General features: G+C 38.4%; 1 long non-coding RNA gene across 1 annotated transcript in view; it reads left to right on the forward strand.

Moving 5' to 3' along the window:
- Positions 1 to 5,201, forward strand: part of LOC120323057 — a 31,300-nt gene extending 26,099 nt beyond the window's left edge. Inside the window, exon 4 of the long non-coding RNA XR_005563146.1 lies at positions 5,121 to 5,201. This is a non-coding gene — a long non-coding RNA (uncharacterized LOC120323057). The remainder of the gene's footprint in view (positions 1 to 5,120) is intronic.
- The last annotated feature ends 799 nt before the right edge of the window (positions 5,202 to 6,000 follow it).

The raw sequence follows: 6,000 nt of genomic DNA on the forward strand, positions 1-6,000 counted from the left end.
TCCTTCCCTGCAGCCTGCTTTCAACAGCTCAGTCACTGATAAGCTGGCAAGAAGTGCAAGACTCATGATGAAGCTACAGGGATGTGAAGCAAGTAGTTTTTCCGCACGTATCCCAAGTTTGGAAGTCCCGGGGAAGCCTCAGGATAACAATGATTTCATCAACTTTAGACCAAAATGCAAAGCTCCTTTGATCTGATTCAGCTTCCCTGCGGAAAAGTATTCAAGGTAAAATTAGATAGAACATAGAAAGAGAAAATTGAGACTGAAAACGCTAGTAGAAAATAATTGGTTTTAAAGTTGGAAGGTATTAAGTGTGAACTGGGAAATCTTTTGTTTGTGTGTTTTCCAGGAGACAAGCATAGAGAAACAGAGCCCTAAAGCTTTAAATATAGTGACCATGACTGAGAGATACTGTACATAAAATGCAGCTGCACATGATTGCAGTACTCAGCGGAATCAGCTGTTTCTCTCTCCTTCAGCTATGACATTGTCTAAATCAAAGAAATAAGAGGAAGAAAAAAAAATCCTCTACTATGGCATCCTTTCATTCTGAAACGCAGGAAGTGATGTGCCCAGGGTGGGGATAAAGGCTACAGTGTCATCTTTCAGGTACAACATCCCAGCACAACCCTTCCTCAGCAACACCCAGGGATATTTGGTTTGTGTATTCCCCTTCTCCAGAAGGAGAGGGATGTGGATGAGAGTGGTCCATGACACAGCAGTTACTGTACTCTTCCTCTTTGCTGAGCAGTGAGCTGAGCACTGATCACAACGAAGGAAGAAGAGGGTGAGAGCTCCCATTGTGCCACTGCCACTATCCTCACAGTCACACTGTAGAGCTGCCAGTCCTCAAAAGGAAAGAAAACAAACGTGCTCATTAAACCCATGTTCTGGCCCTCTCTTTTTTACTTCTTGCCATATTAAAAGAGGTCTATGTTCTTCTCAGTCTCAAACCCAGGGTCTTTTGTTTTGATGATTTCCAGTTTCAGTAGTTCAATTTTCTTTCCACCTTCTAATTTGTATTCCTAGTATCAGCTGCTAAGGAGCAAGTTAAATGATTTGAATTCACACTGATTTAACATTACTAATTGCCCTGCCAATTGCTTTCCAACTTTGCATTTTTTTCAAGAGACATCAAAACCTATGATAGGTTTAAGATCCTCAATACTTAAAAGAAGGAAAGAGCAAATAAGGCAGTAAACCAGAGTGGAATAAATTATCAATTACAATCAGTTAACTGTCTTATCTAACACTGTGCCTGCTACAAAGAAGAAAATCAGTCTTTTCATGCTCTGTAGGTGGCTACGCATGTATTGTAAGAGAAGTATATATGATGCTGTCTCAACCAGCTCCAAGAATGACATGGAGCAGCATTACACTGAACACAGTTAAAGGCAAAACCCCGGGAGAGAGGGGAAAGCCCTTGTTCCCATAGTTACAAGCAAGCCATTAAAAAGATACACACCTCCAAAAGCTGAATTAGAAAAGTGCTTTTAACTCAACATATTCTATTTAATTTCAGCAGTTTCCCCCTAACCATTATAATGCTGTGTGGGTTGCGTTGACTGCTGCTCTGTGGTACTCACCTTCAGCAGCTGCCACAAAGAAGCCAAGAAGACACTTCTGGGTTACACCACTAATAAACAGCTTATCACTACAACCAAATCTCTCTCCAGTGGGTGGGCTGACCACCCTGCCACCTTATGATAATTTAAAAGAGATCACAGGAGAAAGAACCTTAAACTAAGGGGCGAGGGGGAAGGGAGAGGATTGCTCTACATCTACTTTTTGTACCAGTCTGACCACATGTACGAGGGGTGCAAAAGTTTAAGATAAATTAATAATAGTAATGATAATAGTACCATTGGTATAAGGTGCAGGCAGGTTTAGTACCATCACAGCTTTTTACTCTTTCTGTAATAAAGCAAGCTGTGCTCATGCAAGCACTGATGTAATTGTATTTACTCTGCGCATTGGTATGTGTGCGGGGGATTTGTACTTCTGTAATTATATTAGTGTATCTAGCAGTCTGTGCAAAGATAAGTTCTTAAAATTATTTTCAGGAGTCACATTTTCCCCTTGAAACCTCCTGCCTTTGTTTGCTGCTATATAACCACATTTTGCTCTGCTTTGAAATATTTTCTCTTCTCTGTTGCTGTTGGAAATACCCACGCAAACCAAGAGGAGAAATGGGCTATAAAGGGAACAAACAAAACTGAGCATTGACTTAAATTGGTTTTGGTCTGTTTCCAAATGTTGCCAAACACAGAGGATAAATACATAGAGTGGAGAAAAACTGTCCCTCTCTCTTGCTTGCCTCTGGTGCCAGCTACAAATACCATAAATAAAAAAAAGGCTAACAACACTCCATGTAGTATTAAGACATGCAGACTGCTTATGGTTATGACTTGGATTCTCAAAAATTTCTTAGTATAAACATCTTTGTACAGGATCTGATGACAATCAAAAGTAGATGTATGCAATGAGAAGGCAACACTGTCTTTGTTATATTTATCTCAAAGGTATTCTCTATTTTTCTTTTTTCATAATCTATTTTTCCATTTTACTGCTGGCAGTCTTATAATTTTCATGTCATTCAGGCCTATAATTTTACAATCACACTTTATTGATAAACAGAAGCTTGGTTTACAGTATTTTCTAGAGGCTCAGCTGAAAATTGGCCTCTCTTAAAGAAACCCTGTGTCCACACACGCATATACACATGTGTAAAGGCTATCCTTCCCCCAGCAAATTTACAGCTTGGTACTTTAAACCAAGACAAGCATTAGAAATGAAATAAGACTAGCACTTCATAAATGGAGAACTGAGAGAGAAGAATTATGTCACATCCAAAATAATAGGATCCTCCTCCCTCATCTTGGGCCACGCCTTCTTCTACATGAGACCTTTCCAATTTGCTTTTAGGGTAATTTATTCTACGGTATTTTAGGCATCCCACCTTTGAATTCCACCCCAAACTCTCACCTAAGCTTTCCTTGCCTCAGTCCTCAAGTAACACAAATCTCCTTGGCTCTCCTTGCCCCAAGGTATCCCTTGCAGGGAGTGGCTGCCAACAGCAGCTTTCCTGCTTCTCCCTGCCCACAGGAGCCCCAAAATACTGTTTGTAGCTTAAAGTCACCACCTTCATCATTAACACTCTTAAAACTAAAATGTCTTATTATCCCCTGTGTCACCACATTGTGTCCTGCCTTTTCTGCCTTGCTACCCGTGCTAGAGGTGACTTCATTTGTGCTTCCTTAGTCCAGAACTGTTGGTGGTGCACATTAATCAGGTGTTGCTGCTGTGAAGATATTTAAGAGAGAAAGGAGCAAATCATGGTGTCAGCATTGCTGCCAGACTTCACAATTATTGGAGAGAAGGAGTTACAATGAGTAAATGACACATTTATAGCAATTTAATACAACCCTTTGTGCTTTCTTCAACCTTGACTTTATGGGTGGATTGGCTGATAAAAACTGAACCACAAGGTCATTTCCTCCTTCATGATCCTTCTCAAGAATCATTTTTACTGAGGTACCTGGAGGAAATTAGCCATTATACGATGAAAAGGGCAGAAGGGTCACCGGGGCAAGCTTAGTCTGAAGGAAGAGTTTCCATGTATACACCCTATATTGTCTATAAACTGAGAGATTTCAAGGCAAGGTATGCCCAGAGCTCTGTTGGAGAACACGAGTGCTATTGGAATACCATAGTTACCGAAAAATAAGAGTGGTAATATAAAGGACTCCATTAAAAATATCCATACAAAGGACATTTGTTAAATAGGCAATTGATACCATCCTATGCCATGAGGGTCAGACTCACAAAGAAGCCTAAAAGTGCCTGAAAATACCTCAAATGAATTGGTGAGTTTGTAACCCAGTTTACATTTTTGCTCTTAATGTTCATCCTAGAAATATTTCCCTCCCATGTTTAATGAATCCGGGAGTAAATTAATTTGGAAAAATAAATTCAAATAGACTTTTCTGAATCAATATTCCAGCATTTCACATTCTTGATAACTTGAATCATAGTGCTGAAGCAATATTCAGCTGCTGTAAATTGCCATAGCTCCACTGAAGCCAATAAAGTTACAGTAATTTATTTCATCTGAGGATGTGATTTTTTACAGAATAGTCCTGACCTTATTTAATTGTGAGGCTTGTTCATTTATTTGTTTTAATAAATGGGGTAAAAAAGGGCAGACTCTTGCGTTTTTAGACAGAATGAAGAGATTACTTCTGCAAATAAACTGGGGGTACCAGTAACAAAACTAGGAATGTCAGCAACTAGTATTTTGTGAGGAAAAGAGCTCAACCTGAGAACAGAAACAGGGAAGTTATGCACCTTCTCTTCTCTTTCTCTCTTTAAGGGACATTCACAAGTTATGGAAACACACTGGAGGCATTTCAAAAAATTCGTATGATGTAATCTCATTCGAGTATGCTAAAACTACAAATATGTATGTACCCCAATAGGGTTTTCTTGTGGCCTCTAGAACCAATGCTGGTTAGAAAGAGAATTTCAGAGAAGGGTCAAATGCATAGGGATTTTTCTTACAGCACAAACAGGCAATCTTAGGAAATGCTCACTGAGGAATGTTCTGACCTGGCTTGGATGTTTCTAGACCAGAGGTGCCAGTAGCCCCACATTCAGTGACTCTCACTTGACACTTGGCAGGAAATTTATTCTGTAGCTTCCACAGAGATCCTGTGAGAATTAATTCCCTGGCCTTGTCTGAAAAGATTTTTTTTCCTCTCTGCTCTCACACTGCTGGTTGATAATTTCATTATCAGTCCACCTGCTGTTGTATTGTGAGAAACAGTGAATAAATCACTTCCTATTCCTCATATCTACCTCAGCCATATTCCATCTTTGTCATTTATTATCTAGTCTTTTATTATGAATTATCTGTCACCTAGTCTATACACTCTCCTTGTAACAAAACTGTTCAATAAGTTTGGTCTTCCCATCTCTGTCTTAGTTCCAGTACATCCTTTTGAGGTGGGGTGAAATGAAAAATAAGTACATAATGTGCAGTAATAATACACAGTGGCATAATATTATTTGGTTTTTGTCTTTCCCTTTCCTAATGATTCTTAATGTTCTTTGTTTCTTAGTTCCTGAGGGTTGATGTATCATGTATTCAAACTGTCTGATGAATCTCAAAGGACTCCAGCTATTCTCCTTAAATGACATCAGGTAATTCACCACCTAACTGACTATATATAATAGCCTGTCTATACATACCTACCTACATGTACATACACATGTATGTCTGAATTGCTTGTTAATATATCAGCAGAATGTTACTCTACTGCATCACACTGCAGTTACTAATGTGTAAATAAATACAAACACTTATGATCTTCAGAAATAACTCATAGTCAACTTTAGATTAGCCTTTTCTGAATAATTTTGTATGAGCTAGTTTATCAGTGCCCTTCTTATCTGCTTCCTTCAACATTTATGAATATGTTGAGAAGCACTGGGCCCAGTTCCAATCCATTAGTAGCACCATGAGTAACAGCATTATACTGTGAAGAATCAAGTTGTTCTTGTCTTTTCTTTCCTTTCCTTTTTTATTTCTGCTTTTAAGCATCTGCTAATTGATTATTGTCATTTATGTTGGGAATATTTAATTTTTGTAAGGACTGCTGACTCGTGGCAATGATTCATTGCCATTTTTTGGCAATACAAAGAGACTGTATTAGTGGTAAGGTTTTTTGCTACTCACTTTTCTGAGAACTATGGGATATGTAAGGCATGACTGCCCTTTGTAAAAGCCATGCTGCCTTTTCCTTGGTATTTCTTACACATCTTTTTTTTTAAATTTTCTTCAATTACTATAATTTTTAATAATGTTTATAGTCCAGAAGTCAAGTTGTTAGTCACTAGTACTCATCATAGCTCTTCGAAACTTTAGAAAAAATTTTTCTACCAGGAACCAAAACTAACTTAGCCCTTAGTAATTCAGTAATTTCAAATAGAATATTTTTA

This window comes from Pipra filicauda, unplaced genomic scaffold, assembly GCF_003945595.2.
Source record: "Pipra filicauda isolate LSUMZ 115617 unplaced genomic scaffold, ASM394559v2 scaffold18_size4552066_pilon, whole genome shotgun sequence".
NCBI lineage: Eukaryota > Metazoa > Chordata > Aves > Passeriformes > Pipridae > Pipra > Pipra filicauda.